This window comes from Agelaius phoeniceus, chromosome 10, assembly GCF_051311805.1.
Source record: "Agelaius phoeniceus isolate bAgePho1 chromosome 10, bAgePho1.hap1, whole genome shotgun sequence".
NCBI classification, from domain to species: Eukaryota; Metazoa; Chordata; class Aves; order Passeriformes; family Icteridae; genus Agelaius; species Agelaius phoeniceus.
In genome coordinates this window covers 5,849,825-5,864,097 of record NC_135274.1, presented here as the reverse complement: position 1 = coordinate 5,864,097, position 14,273 = coordinate 5,849,825, and the positions used below count along the sequence as shown (strand labels likewise).

The 14,273-nt window shown below is 44.1% G+C and overlaps 1 long non-coding RNA gene across 1 annotated transcript; it reads right to left on the bottom strand.

Moving 5' to 3' along the window:
- Window positions 1-13,003: 13,003 nt before the first annotated feature.
- On the bottom strand, window positions 13,004-14,176 carry LOC143694865 (uncharacterized). Its single transcript, XR_013183594.1, has 2 exons — window positions 13,939-14,176; window positions 13,004-13,774 (listed from the first exon to the last, which is right to left on the bottom strand). It is a non-coding gene; the product is annotated as an uncharacterized LOC143694865 (long non-coding RNA).
- Between the last annotated feature and the right edge of the window lie 97 nt (window positions 14,177-14,273).

Below are 14,273 nucleotides of genomic sequence, written 5' to 3'. Positions count from 1 at the left end.
TGCAAGGTCCCTCCCAACCCAAATCATTCTGTAATTCTACAATGATTTTATTATTAACACAGAGATGTTGGGAAGGATGAAAGTTTGACAAGAAAGTCTCGCAGATATGGATGCTTAGCAGAAAGATTTTTGAATGTAGAATCTGAAGAAGGAATAGAAATGAAAGCAAGTTTTGATATAGAAGAAAATAATTGCTGAGCTAGTTTTGCTGGATAACCAATGAGGCAAAGGATGTGTTAGTTGGAAGAGGGTTTTGATAACTTAGAGCAAAGGATAAACCCACTTCAAACAAGAAGATGTTTTTATGAAGCAGAAAGACAGCACAGGCAAATAAGTCAGCAGATGTTGCAAGTAGAAAAAAGGTCTCAGAATTTTCCTCTGCAAGAAAACTGAAAACCAACTTCTAGCTTAAACTGTAATGTACTAACTTTTAGAGAATAGTAACATGAATATGGTAATTATAGCAATTATGATAGGCTATAGATAAAAGTTAAGGTATAGATTGGTTCTACTGTATTAAGAAGCTCAGAAAATAAAAGTCTATAATGCATTGTAACCTAAACTCAGGGTCTCCAGGCCTGCCTGCAGCTGGAGCTGACAGCTGTGGGCACAGCTCTGTCACCCATGACCCTGGGCTGCTGTAACCTCTTGGATACAATAAACTGCATTTTGGATGGAATAAACTGCATTTTGAAGAGCTGCCTGGAGTCCCACATCCCTCATTTCAGCTCTTACATAGAGAGCCACAGCTCAGGGCTAAGGAAAGCAGTGCTTGCAACTCCACTGAGCTATGAGTAGTCTGGTTAAAAAAAATGAAGTGGCTTTGTTGATAGGAAATATCAACATATTCTTTATCCAGGATGAAGTGTATTGCAGGAACTTGCCCACTTTATCTCAATGTGTTATGAAAAACATGTCAGTGAGTTCCAATATATTTATAAATTAATTTCAACATCAACTTCTTGTTGCAATATTATCATATTGATGCCACAATGTTCAGCCTTCTTCCACGTGCATGTGTGATACCATTCCATCTCAATAAACCATATTCAAATATTGGCTTTCTGTGTTACAATTTGAAACAAAAGAAGTTTTGATAATAGAAGTTTCCTGCAGCCAAGAAATTCTACCAGACCAAACAGAAATTGTCCCCAATAACAGTTTGTATATTAGCAACTGGGCATTGGGCATGTCTGAAACACAATTTTTCCTAAAGGAGGTCAGAAATGAGATGTAACTGTTGTCATCTTGTTGCCCTCAAGAAAAGACAGGAGAAAGTGCACCTCTCCAAGGTGTTGAGCACATAAATCCCTCCAGTACAACGTGCACCAGTGCTGGTCTTTATCCCTCCAAATCAAGGGATGAAAAGGAACAAATGAACTGCATGAAAAAACCCTGATTATGTGACGTGTTGAACATTCTGGCCAGCATCCAGCACAGATTAACACAAAGCATGTTGGCTGCTGTTACCTGGATTGCTGGAGCCTGCTTTGCTGTCTTGGGAAAGGGCTGAGGTACCTCACACCCTTCAGATTTTCTGTCTGAGCTGGCTTTTCCAGGGAAAGGAGCAGGGTAGAGGAGAGGTGCATGCAGTGATGCAGCTGGGACCCCAGCTCAGCTCAGTGACATCTTAATACAGCAGAACCAATCTATACCTTAACTTTTATCTATAGCCTATCATAACTACTATAATTACTACATTCATGTTACTATCCTCCCAGATCAGCTCAGCTCAGTGGGAACTGTCCCCAGTAACAGTTTGTATATTAGCAACTGGGCATTGGGCATGTCTGAAACACAATTTTCCTAAAGGAGGTCAGAAGTGAGATGTAACTGTTGTCATCTTGTTACCCTCAAGAAAAGACAGGAGAAAGTGCACCTCTCCAAGGTGTTGAGCACATAAATCCCTCCAGTACAACGTGCACCAGTGCTGGTCTTTATCCCTCCAAAACAAGGGATAAAAAGGAACAAATGAACTGCATGAAAAAACCCTGATTATGTGACGTGTTGAACATTCTGGCCAGCATCCAGCACAGATTAACACAAAGCATGTTGGCTGCTGTTACCTGGATTGCTGGAGCCTGCTTTGCTGTCTTGGGAAAGGGCTGAGGTACCTCACACCCTTCAGATTTTCTGTCTGAGCTGGCTTTTCCAGGGAAAGGAGCAGGGTTGAGGAGAGGTGCATGCAGTGATGCAGCTGGGACCCCAGCTCAGCTCAGTGGGATCAGGGTGAGATGCCAATAGTGACTGTGCAGCTCCAGCACCACATGTGTTTGCTCCAAGGTTCTCCCAAAAATCTGATTTTATCCTCTAGCTTTACTAAAATTTAAATACAGACAAAGGCCTGTCCCACAGAAGCTGAAATCAAGACTCCAGATATTCTGTGCAGCTGCCTACCCTAAACCCACCTATTCCCTGCAAAATGGGCCTGATAGTGTCTTGGAAAATTGTATTTTTGCCTTTGCCACCTTGATGGCTGAAAAAACCATTAAAAATTATGCCTTAGCTTCCTGCAGCAGCTGACAGCTTGACACAGGGGCCCTATCTAAACTGTTCCCATTCAGTGGGGCTATGAAATGAGGAGGAATGTTTAAATATCAGTATTGCTTAACTAATGATAATTTTTCCCAGAAATCTGGCAAATATGCAAGTACCACAGTGCTTCCCAGCTCCCTGTGAGTGCCAATCTCATCCCACATGTGTTCCCTGCCCAACTGTCACAGCATGCAGCACCCCCTCAACTTCCACCCTGCAGCAAAGACACAAAACCTAAAAGCATGAGGGGGTTGTGCATAAAAAACAGACTTTGCATTACAAAACCCCCACCCAATAGTGCATGGTATCCCACCTATATTATTTACACTTTTTAGTTAAAAATACAGTTTCACGCTGGAAGATGCCTCAATAAGTAAAAACAGATGAAACCACAGCATACAGTGCTCAGCTGACCAGAAAAGAAGAGGGTGTGACAATCCAAGGTGCTGTCAGTGTAATCAGAGCCCTTTTTTCTATAGAATGTTTATGCTTAAGGACTTGATCTATAATGGGAAGACACCTGTGGCAAAGGAATGACAGGCAACAGCAAAAAAGCAGTTTTTATCCCCCCAAAACACTGTTTCCAGTGTAGCTGCTCCTGGCATGACAGTGTTCCAGCCTCCACACCACAGCTCCTGTCTCTGGTGGGGTGACCCAAACAGCTTGGAGCACTCCTTTAGTAAAACCAGGGGAGCACAAGGATGTATTTTATAAATATGTAAAGTGGGAACAAACCCTGGAGAAGCCACATCAGCAAGAACACAGAGTTAGTTTAATTGTGAACAGCTTTCGTTCAATATTAAGCAGTTCAATTGCTAGAGAAGGAAGTCTCTGGGAATTACTTTCAGCAGGTGTAGTTGAAGGAAAATATCCAGTGAAGGAAAATATCTCTGCATGGCAGAGTTGCTGCAAGAGCAAGAGAGCAGCCCCAGAGGCCAAGGAGGTCGTTCAGCATCGTGTTCCCACAGCCTGGCCCTGACTGGGGCTGTTGTGGTGCCTCACCTTGCAGAGCTGTCCCAGCCACTTCACACAGTCCACAACTGCAGCAGAAGCTGCACACACAGGTGCCATGCTATGAACACCTGCAGAGCAAGGACTTGGAGGAGCAGATGGTGCCAAAGACACCCAGGTAATCTTCAGAGAGGCTGGGAACCAGCCCAGCCCCTACCTGCTCTAAGGAGTGTCCCTTCAGAGACAAGATGCTCAGGGAAAAGTCTGGCACTGTAGCCAAACCAACTCCTACCAAACCAATCCTGACTCACCTTCTGCATTGTCTCACCTACTTTTAAGGTACAATTTAAAGTGATTTTTGCAGCAATGCTTCCAGTCTGTGTTTGTGAAGTTATCACCTCTGCAAGCATAGCAGTTTGTGATTTTGAGTGCAGCAAAACATTTTTAAACCCTTGATACACCTCTAGACTTTGTGGAACTCCACACTGGCAAAAGTTTTCTTCAAGGCTGCACTGGTTGGACAAGAATGACCCCTCTTACTCTGTGGAACAGTACAGGGCTGTTTTGCTCAGCAGCTACAGCAACCTTCATTAGTGTCCAGCTGCTCACAGCAATTCCTAAATCATCCTTCCAACCCAGCCCCTACCTGCTCTCAGTGTCCCATCAGAGACAAGGTGCTCTGGCAAAACTCTGGCACTGCAGCCAGACCAAGTCCACATCTGCAGAGACGTATTAGTACAAGCAAGGAAGTTACAAGAAAAAGGAAACAAATTCAGCTTTTCCATCAAGAAAAATGCCCAGGAAGCAATTGCACTAGTGTTGATTGTCCACATGAAAATGCAGCTGTGGTGATCTGGAGCTTCCTAGTCCACTGCAAAAGACAGAGAAATACTAAGAGAAAGAAATCAACAAATCCTGCTGTGAGCTCAGCATGTCTGGATTTTCCTGCATTATAAGATGAGAACTTTTGTGGCTTCTGGTGGAAGAGACCTTAACCAGAAGGAGGAAGAAGGAAAAAGGAAAAAAAGACATGGTAATGTTCTATTACCTGACATTAGGGTATCCAAATCTGGCACTTGCAATAGCCAGGACAAAAGCAATTCCCACCTTCAGGCTGAAACACGAGCTTGATTTTGGTGTCCAAAGCAGGGTTAACTTGCATTTGTTGACCATGAATTTCACTGTCTCCCTTACTTCACTCCACTTTGGGCTGGAGTGTTCCCATGATTCTGAAAGACAGTTCAGAGTCTGGGTGCAGTAGCTGTGTCACATTCATATTTTCTGAAAAATCCCCTTGCCCAGGATTTTCTCCTGGGAAGCTGAGAAGCCTCAGAGAAAAAGGAAAACAATTCTAACCTCGTTTTCTTCTCCTGTGTTGTGCTCACATGTGGACTGTATTGGAGATTCTGTATCCAGCTGGTGATTGTTTCATCGGTTTCTGCTGTGAATTATTTTGACTCTTTGGCCAATCAGGGCCAAGCTGTGTTGGGACTGGAAGGAGTCACGAGTTTTCATTATTATCTTTTTAGCCTTCTGTCTGTATCCTTTCTGTATTCTTTAGTATAGTTTAGTATAGTATTCTTTAATATAATATAGTATCATAAAATAATAAATGAGCCTTCTGAGAAGATGGAGTCAGATCCATCATTCCTTCCTGTCACGGGGCACCCCACAAATACAAGAGCAGCTGCCATAAGTGTTTGGGATCAGGTGATCCATGTGCCCACCCCTGCTCAGGGAGGAAGAAAAACCTCACCATCATCAGCAACCCCTCCTCAGGCTCCTTAGTGCATTCTGGTTGGAAAAGAAGTGCCACAGGTCTTGAACCATCAGTTCAGCAAGAACCAGGAGGCTCTTGGGGCTCTGCTTCTTGCCCAGCCTGCAGATCTCCAGCGTGTCCCTGAGAGCTGCCATGACAACAGCAAACATCTGGCCAGATGTTAAAAAAAAAGGACTGCCAAAGGTGCTCAGGGTGGGCCCACTTTAGTCAAAGTGATTCAAATCAATCTTAATCACATTTAGGAATCAGCAAGCAGGAAATGTTGTTTTGAAGTCACTGATTTGATCTGTTTCTAAGGGAAGGCGAGTCAGAATCACCTCTCACTTGTGTCTGAACACAGCTCATTGCCAGGGTTTCTCTCTCAGCAGAAAAGAAGATAAGTGATGTGTATTTAAGCAATTTTACAGCTGATAGCAATCAGAAATCTGAATGTGTCCAGGGTGTTCTGTACTTGTGCTATCTTAACTTCCTGTTGCTAGTGTATGCACCCTTTAACATTAGGAAAAAAAAATTAAAATGCAAGGGAAATAGAATAAAATTATGTCTTTAAGTGCGAAATAAACTATCAAACATGAGCTGAAAAGCGTTTTGGAGTGCAGAAAAGCACTCAAGACCAAAAACACCCATAACACAACCATTCTTATACAGGTATTGAACTGAGTCAACTGTTGAAATGATTCAGCAGTTAGAAACCAAAAGCCTTCTCTGGGGACAAATTCAAGACTTCTGAGATGTTGCAAGCTCAGATAAGTCTTTCTTACTGAGCTAATTCAGTTTGTCCTTTGACTATGAGGAGCCAGAGAGGTAGAGGGGGAAAAAATCTACTACAAATTAGGCAAGATTAATTACTTTTCACAAAAATCCTGAAGAACCACCTCAACATAAGCAATGCTGGTTGCTTGTATTTTAAAAGTCAGTCAAATTTTATGCTTTGCTTTCCATGACTTAAGAATTTCAACAAATCCTCACAGCTTTGATTTTTTTTGTTTTACAGCAAAAAAAAGTGTTTAAATTGGACTTGATGATCCTAAGTGTCTTTTCCAACCCAAATGATTCTATGAAATATTTACTTACCTACATGAATAAATGAAAATTTGCACCAAAAGGTCCCTTTAGCATTCCACAAATTTCACCTGAGCAATGAACTCATTGCCTGAACTGGCCATGAGTGCAGTGAGCCACAGGTGATTTGGGGGAGAAACCAGCAATACTCTGGCCAGGTTAAATCTGAAGTCTCCCAGCAGCAAGGAGGAGGTTAATAAGTAAAATAAAAATAGGGAAGTGTTTTCAAAGAATGAAGCAGAAACTCCTAAAACTACAGTTCTGGGGAAGAGAGGTTATCTCCCAGCGTCTCAGCTGAAGTGTGGAGTTACTTCACTATTTGCAAGTCAGTGGTTTAAGGGGGAGTTCAGTGCTGCTCAGCATCATTGCACGTGGCAAAACCAGTGAGAAATAACACACAGCCAAATCCCACAGAACTGGATAGGAGCAAGCAATGAGAGGAACACTCCCAGGTAGATTTTCACTGCCACCAAGGCCCTGGGAGCAGCCAAACACATCTCCTGCTCCATGAGGAAGCCACTGAGCTGCCTTGTGCACTTCCTGCCATATGTTTGCTGTTTAAGGGACAGTGGTGCCCCTGGCAGAAGGCTCAAAGTAGGGCAGATGAGTAATTTAATAGGCAATCTTGATATAAAAGAAGTAGATGCTGGTGATCATGAGTTATCAGAGCAAAGGCAGCTTCACACAGGCCTGCACAGGGTCTGTATCTTGTGGTGGTGTCACAGGGGTCCCAGGACAAGGGAAGAGATGAGAATGTTGACTCCATGTCTCAGAAGGCTGATTTATTATTTTATGATATATATTATATTATATTATATTATATTATATTATATTATATTATATTATATTATATTATATTATATTATATTATATTATATTATATTATATTATAATGATATATTAAAACTATACTAAAGGAATAGAAGAAAGTATTTCATCAGAAGGCTTGAAAAAAATAGAAAAGAATAGAATGATAATAAAGTCTTGTGACTGATTAGAGAGTCTGAGGCAGCTGGACTGTGATTGACCATTAATTAAAAACGTCTGAGGCAGCTGGACTGTGATTGACCATTAATTAAAAACAACCACAAGAGACCAATCAAAGATGCACCTGTTGCATTCCATAGCAGCAGATAATCATTGTTTTCATTTCATTTCTGAGGCCTCTCAGCTTCTCAGGGGAAAAAATCTGAGCAAAAGTATTTTTTATAAAATATGTCCATGACAGTGTCTCTCACCAACTCCCAAAGCACATCTTCACTTAAGGTTCAATTTCTCATATCCTGGAAAGCTCAGACCAGTTTCTCTGGATAGAAGCCAAGGCAGGATACAAATTCTTGCTGGCATTAACATCCACACAATATTTTCTTAGGAGAAATATAATCTTTGTGACTTCAGCTGTAGAAGCAGCTGTGAGTTCATCAGGCCCACACTGCAGTGGCCTGGAGTGATTTACATAAATGAGTGATTTATGTAAATGGAGTGATTTACAGAAATGATGAGTGAACCTTGCAGGACCTCAGGAGAACAGAGGTTAATGTGGCTTTGGCCCAGCCAGCAGAGGCCAAGGAAGTGCTCACTAATGAACAGAAGTTTGATGCTGGCACAAAGCCCCTCAACACAAAGAGGCCTAGAAGAGCAGGTAGCTTTGCTACCTTGCTTGAAAACAGAAAGCAAGCTCTCCAGAATCCTAATTCGAGCAACTATTAACTCAACCAGGTAACTGCATCTTCCTGTTTCAAAATGCTGCTGGACAAATCTGGTTGAAGATGTCCCTGCCTTTGCAGGAAGGTTGAACTAGAGGACCTTTAAAAGGTCTCATCCAACTTGAACTATTCTATGAAATAAAAGAGGAGGCTTTAATTAATTTCTGGTTTTCCCTTCCACAAGGTATGTTGGGAGTTAATGGGAACATGGACTCAGTTCAGGTTAGTTCAGTTCTTTCCTCTTAAATACACGAATCTGAACAATTGGTTTTATTTAGTGTTATATTCTAGTTTAATGCCTTGGAAAAACAGGTTTTGGTAAGAAAAAATGCTGTCAGAAAGGGGAATATCAGCTGTCACATCACCTCTAGGTTTTTGTCCATGAAACCTTGCATGCTGAACTCAGACCCAGGGATCAGCACTACATTGGTTTTACTTCACTGTAGTTCTCTACACACAACAGAAACCCTGAGATTCCTTTCCAGGAGTCTCCAAATGGCTCACACATACTGTACTGGCCTCACAAAGCAGCAGTTAAGGCAGTGCAAGCACAGAAGGCATAATACAATTTTCACAGGCAAAAGTTGGAACACAGAGGGGTCAGAAGCACCTCAGAATTAATTAGGAGATCATTTTGAATTGCAGAGATCTTTGTAAACACACATGTGGCCACACTGTGTGGTTTTGCCAGAATTACAGCTGAGTATTCCTGCTCCTAACTGGGACAGGAGTGAGAAAATAGGTGTTTGGCCAATCTGCACAGGCAATAGGCAGCTAGAACAAGCTGATTTTCTCCAGCACTTCTGGACAGTACCATCTTTCTCCTTATTTTTCTGGGTGGAAAAACTCAGTGGGGATTCAACCACATTTAGCAGCTGCAGTTTAAAAGCACAATGCCATGCTATCAGTTCCAGCAGAACATTTTTTCCTCTGTTTCAAGGAGCCTTTAAAACAATTTTCATAGGGATTATGTGGTACCAGACAGGAGCTACCCCTGAAGTGCTCAGTGAGTGCCAGGTCCATCACCCAGATAAACCATGTGCCAGCAGCCATCCCTCACAGCTCTGTTAAACAGGGCTCTCCCCACTCACCTGCATAACAGCTTCCAGGGCAGCCAGAAGAAATAAGCAGCAAAGCAAAAATCCCTCCAGAATTACATTAGCCACATCCATTCCTGCCTCTGCACAGCACAGAGGCCTGCAAGAGCCCGGAATTCAGCTCAGCCCTCTTGAACTGCCTGCTACCACTACCCAGAAAAACAAGCATTCCATGCTCTGGGCTTGGAGGAACCATCATTTAATTTAGGGATGAGTTGCTGTGGGAAGCAAAGGGCTGCTGAGCCAACAGAGTGTCAGCTGCACTCTGAGCTTTACAGCTGCAAGCATCACTCTTGCTCATTCCACTCTGCCAGCAAGATTGAGAGATAAAGACTCTTTTCTTTGCTCAACACTCAAGACAGCCTTAAGAGCCACACTATCAGCAGAAAATCAGCCCTGTGCAGCCAATATTGCAAGATTTGTAGTGATAGAGTCTGAAAGCAGGAAGGAGACTGATGTAGCTTTAACAGCCTGCTGCAGTCTCCATACAAGCATAGATCTGAAGAGCCATCATCAGAGCCAGTGGATTTGCACAGTACCAGCTCAGACTGAGCTGTCTGGTAAAGGGTAGGGATTTCTCTTTGAATTCTCCCTGGCTTTCCTACAGTGAGCACCATGTAAGGCCTGGAGCAGGACATTACTGCCAAAACAAAATAAGCACATTATACTTATCAATAGCTGTGATGCACCCAAATAGAGCAGAACTAATGTCCCGTGCCTTACACCAAAGGAAGGAGCAATTTAGATTCTGAATGCTCTCTGCTCCTAGTTTCCTTTGTTGAATTCAGGTAAGGGACTGCTGCACTTCAAAGTCTTCACCAAAAAGCAAGGTGACTATGGAGAACATCCCCATTTAAAACTGTCAATGCAGCTTGCAAGCTCAGGCAGAGACTGTTTTGGCATGAGCTTGGCTAGCATCTGCTCTACAGAAGCTCAGGGGCCAATCCAGACAAAGAGTAAAACTGCCAACGAGTCCAGCTCTTGCTTCTTTCTGTACAAGTGCATTCTTTGCTAGGGCTTGAAGGCTCCACTTCGCACTGGGCAAAGCCATATGCCCTGGGGACATGACAGATTCAAAAGGATCCTCTTGTCGAGAAGATAACTTGCCTTCTGTTCCTAGGGCAGTAGTGTTTAACTGCATAATGCAGCAATGGTGCTCCTCCACATCACTGCTCTCCACAATTCCACTCCAGTCACAAACCACTCCAGCCTCTTGGTATCCAAAAGGAGCCAGAAATAGCTCCTCTCCAAAGGAGCACCACAGCACCAAGAGAGCTGTTCTTGCAGCACATTTTACAGGGAAGTTTGACCCCCATCTATCCTGCTAAGTAATTCTACCTTTAGGGAGAGCACTTAACACCCAGCTCTCGGGCTAACCACTCTGCTCCACAGCTCTGTTTATGCTAGCAAAGTGCTACCACTTCTCAGGGCTCTCAAGGTGCCTAAGCTGCTGCTGCAAATAATCATAGAATCGTTTGAATCATAGAATGGTTTGGGTTTGAAGGCACCTCAAAAGTCATCTCCTGACATGTCCCTTAGTGACTCCAAAGCTAAGGTGCCAGACCTGATATCAGCCAGCCACCATGTCCCCAGTCACCTGTGACTGTACCCATCTCCCTGCACAGTTATTGTCACCCTCCACGATGCACTCCACTCTCTGCTGGTTTACCCTCACCGTGCTGAATTTTTAATGTGGTACCCAGAGTAGGCAGAAGAAATTGAACCAGATTTGACCCCACTCACACAGCAGGAAAGCTCAGAGTTCCAGGACAGAGATCCAGGCACAGGATTTCCAGCACCCAGCCTGCTGTTCCCTCCTTTGGAAGGGAGATGCCAGCCTCAAGGCTGGGTGAGCAGCCTGGAGCTCCTGGCTTTGAGCAGCGCTTTATGCAGCACTGTGGTGGTGTTTGCAGGGGTCCCAGGACGAGGGAAGAGATGAGAACCTTGACTCCATGATTCAGAAGGCTGATTTATTATTTGATGATATATATTATATAAAAAGAGAATGATATATTAAAACTACACTAAAAGAATAGAAGAAAGGAATTTATCAGAAGGCTTGAAAAAAATAGAAAAGAACAGAATGATAATAAAATCTTGTGACTAACCAGAGAGTCTGAGACAGCTAGACTGTGATTGGCCCTTAATTAAAAACAACCACATGAGACCAATCAAAGATCCACCTGTTGCATTCCACAGCAGCAGATAATTATTGTTTACATTTCATTTCTGAGGCTTCTCAGCTTCTCAGGAAGAAAAGATCCTAACGAAAGGATTTTTCACGAAATATGTCCGTGACACAGCGGCTGTGATCCTCAGGAAAGGGATGAGCAGTGACAGAGTAGCGAGGATGTGGCAGGAGCAGTGAGCGAGCAGCGGGGATGTGGCAGGGGCAGCGCAGCCTTTGTTGCGGTGACCGAGTGGGTGCTGCAAGGAGCCGGGGCTGCAGGGCGCTGTTGCCATCTGCTGGCACCATCACAGAGCAAACCAGGCTGGCTTCCAAAACCTCTTCACACACATCCTCAACTTGTAGTATGATTGATCTGTAGTCACAATTGCTAATTTTAAAATAATTAAAAAAAAAAAAAAAAAGAGAACTAGCCTGCTAGGAATAAATACAGCACTGACTGAAAACCAGGGAGCAAGACTTTGGCTCCAGTTGATCATTCTGGAAATCAAATGGAGGTGATGGTGGATACAAGCATGCTATGGACAACCCTGGAGAAGTCAGGGACACCTGCTTCCCCAGGGTCAGCATTTGTTTCTGCATTCTTCTGAGCACATTAATAATCTTCTCCCTACAAAACAGGCTCAGAAACAGCTGCCTGACAACAGAGAAATCATCTCCATGCCCTGTACCCCAGCTCATCCAAAAATACCCAACCAAAGTGTCCAAAGTGACCAGCTGCTGATCCATAAATGGTTTCCTCCATGTGGTGGCCAGACCAAAATCCCACACACAGTCTCTCCTGCCCCATCCATGGAGCAACAGGCTACGAGGCAGATGAGGAAAAGCAGCAGCCCACATTTGAGCCCCTCTGTGTCCTGTGCTCCTGAGGCAGCTTCAGCAATTTCAGAAGGAATTGCCATGCTAACCCCACGTGACAATCACCCTTAGGAAAGACTTATCCTGAACTGACAAAATAAATTAATTGCTGCTCCTGTGTGTATGTTCAGACTTAATAACACATTAATTAACATAAGACTTCTGCCCTTTGGCCTCATGCCAACAGTGGCTGAATTAATGACTGAAATGAATGTGACAAGAGGTGGAGAGCTGAGGCACTGGGGTCAAATTAAGTAACATACCCAGGGACTCAGACAGAGAACAGATCAGCCCTTGGTCCTTGCTGCAGTAGAATCAGAGCAGAACTTCACTCTTTGTGCTTTCCTGCTTCACATGAAGCTTTAGTTTCTGTCTGTTCATAGATCTCCTAAGTAAAGGTGCCATGTTGGAATAGTGAAGATGTCATGTTGGAATATCATGTCTCACCTGTTTATGAGACAAGATGGTCAGATTTTGTGGGGCTAGAAGGCTGGACCTGCAGGTATCAACTCACAGCTCCAGAAACCCTAGGATCCAACAGGCAAGAGTTTTGTGCAAACCTTCCAGTGAGGCACAGCTGATTTAGATACAAAGCCAGAATCTCACTGCAGGAGTTTTTGATAGCTGTACTCTCTCCATTTGATGTTTTCACTCAGGTACCTCAAAGTGCTGATTGATTTGATCAGGGGCAGAGAAAGAGAAGGGAGATGGATGGGGGAGGAAATGCAGGAGGGAATAAGAGGAATGTGGAGGAGCTGCTGGCTGCTGCCAGACTCATCTGCCCATGCAGCAACAGTTCCAGGTGTGAAAAACGTCAATCACATGGTTTTAGAATTTTAAAAGTTTAATAGTAATAAATGGTTATAAAAACAGTAATATAATTAGAGTAATAAAAATTTGAACAATTGGAATTAGGACAATAGGAGACAATAGAAACAAAGAGTTACAGACAGTCCAGGTACCTCTTTCTGGGCAAAATAAGCCCAAAAAAGGACACATATTAACAGAGGATTAACTCTTAAAAGCAATAGCCTGTTGCGTATTTATACACCTCATACATGATGCATAAATGCCATTCAAACACAGGATTCTGTCCCATCAGTGTCAGCTTCTTCCTCTGAATCCTGACGGCACCTTCAGGGCTGAGCAAGGTGGGAAGAAGTTTGTTTCTTCTGATAAGTGAACAATAAATTCTTTTTCTCTGCAAGATTTAGGTGTCCTGTGGCTGCTATCTCCGTGGGAGTACCTCATTCCTCTCTTTTAAAAAAGTATCTCACATAGCATAGTTTCTATTTTAACATTATGTTATAACCTAAAACTATATTTAACACACTACTTAAGAAAATCAATACAGCATAACTTTCTAACATAACACATATAACATTCATTTTAATATTTGCAAAAAGCCAATTATAAAATACGCATTTTTCACACCAGGGTTGCTCCTCTTGCTACAGCTCACCTGTGCTTCAGAGCAGTACCAGCTCCCCATTAGAAGCAGCCGGTTGTGATAAAGGCTTTGTGTATCAGCACCACGGGTAAACCTCTGCCTGGTTTGTTCAGCCCAGGACCAGCGTTAAAGCTGCCTGGTAAAAGGCTAAAAAAATTGGGTTAGTTTTTTTTTCTTCCTTTGAAAAACGTGAATCAGTCACTGACATTACAGCACGTGAAGGAAAACCCAACCCCGCAGAGAACGAGGCCATGAGAGAGCGCCGGTCCCCTTGGCTCTCCTCCTCCCGCCCTGCCGGGGTCCTGGCGTACCGGGGCAGCGGCAGGGGACAGTTCCTCACCCTCACGACGAGCAGCGGGCACAACAGCTGAGGGCGGGCCTGCCTGGCATCACCCGGGGGGCTCCCGGGCACAGTCCCATAAAGGCTGGCGAGAGGACAGCCCCGTGAGGCCAGGCTGGGAGCACAAGAGCGGCTGTCCCGCTACCTCCTCCCCGCCAGAGCGCGGGGGCTGTGGAGCCGCCGGGCCGGGCAGCGCCCGCCCCCCGCGCCTCAGGACTCCCCGCCCCAGCCGCCCCCGCGCCGCCGCCCCGCCCCGCCGCTGCGCGCGCGGCACTCTGGGTATTGCAGTCCAGAAACTCGGTTTCA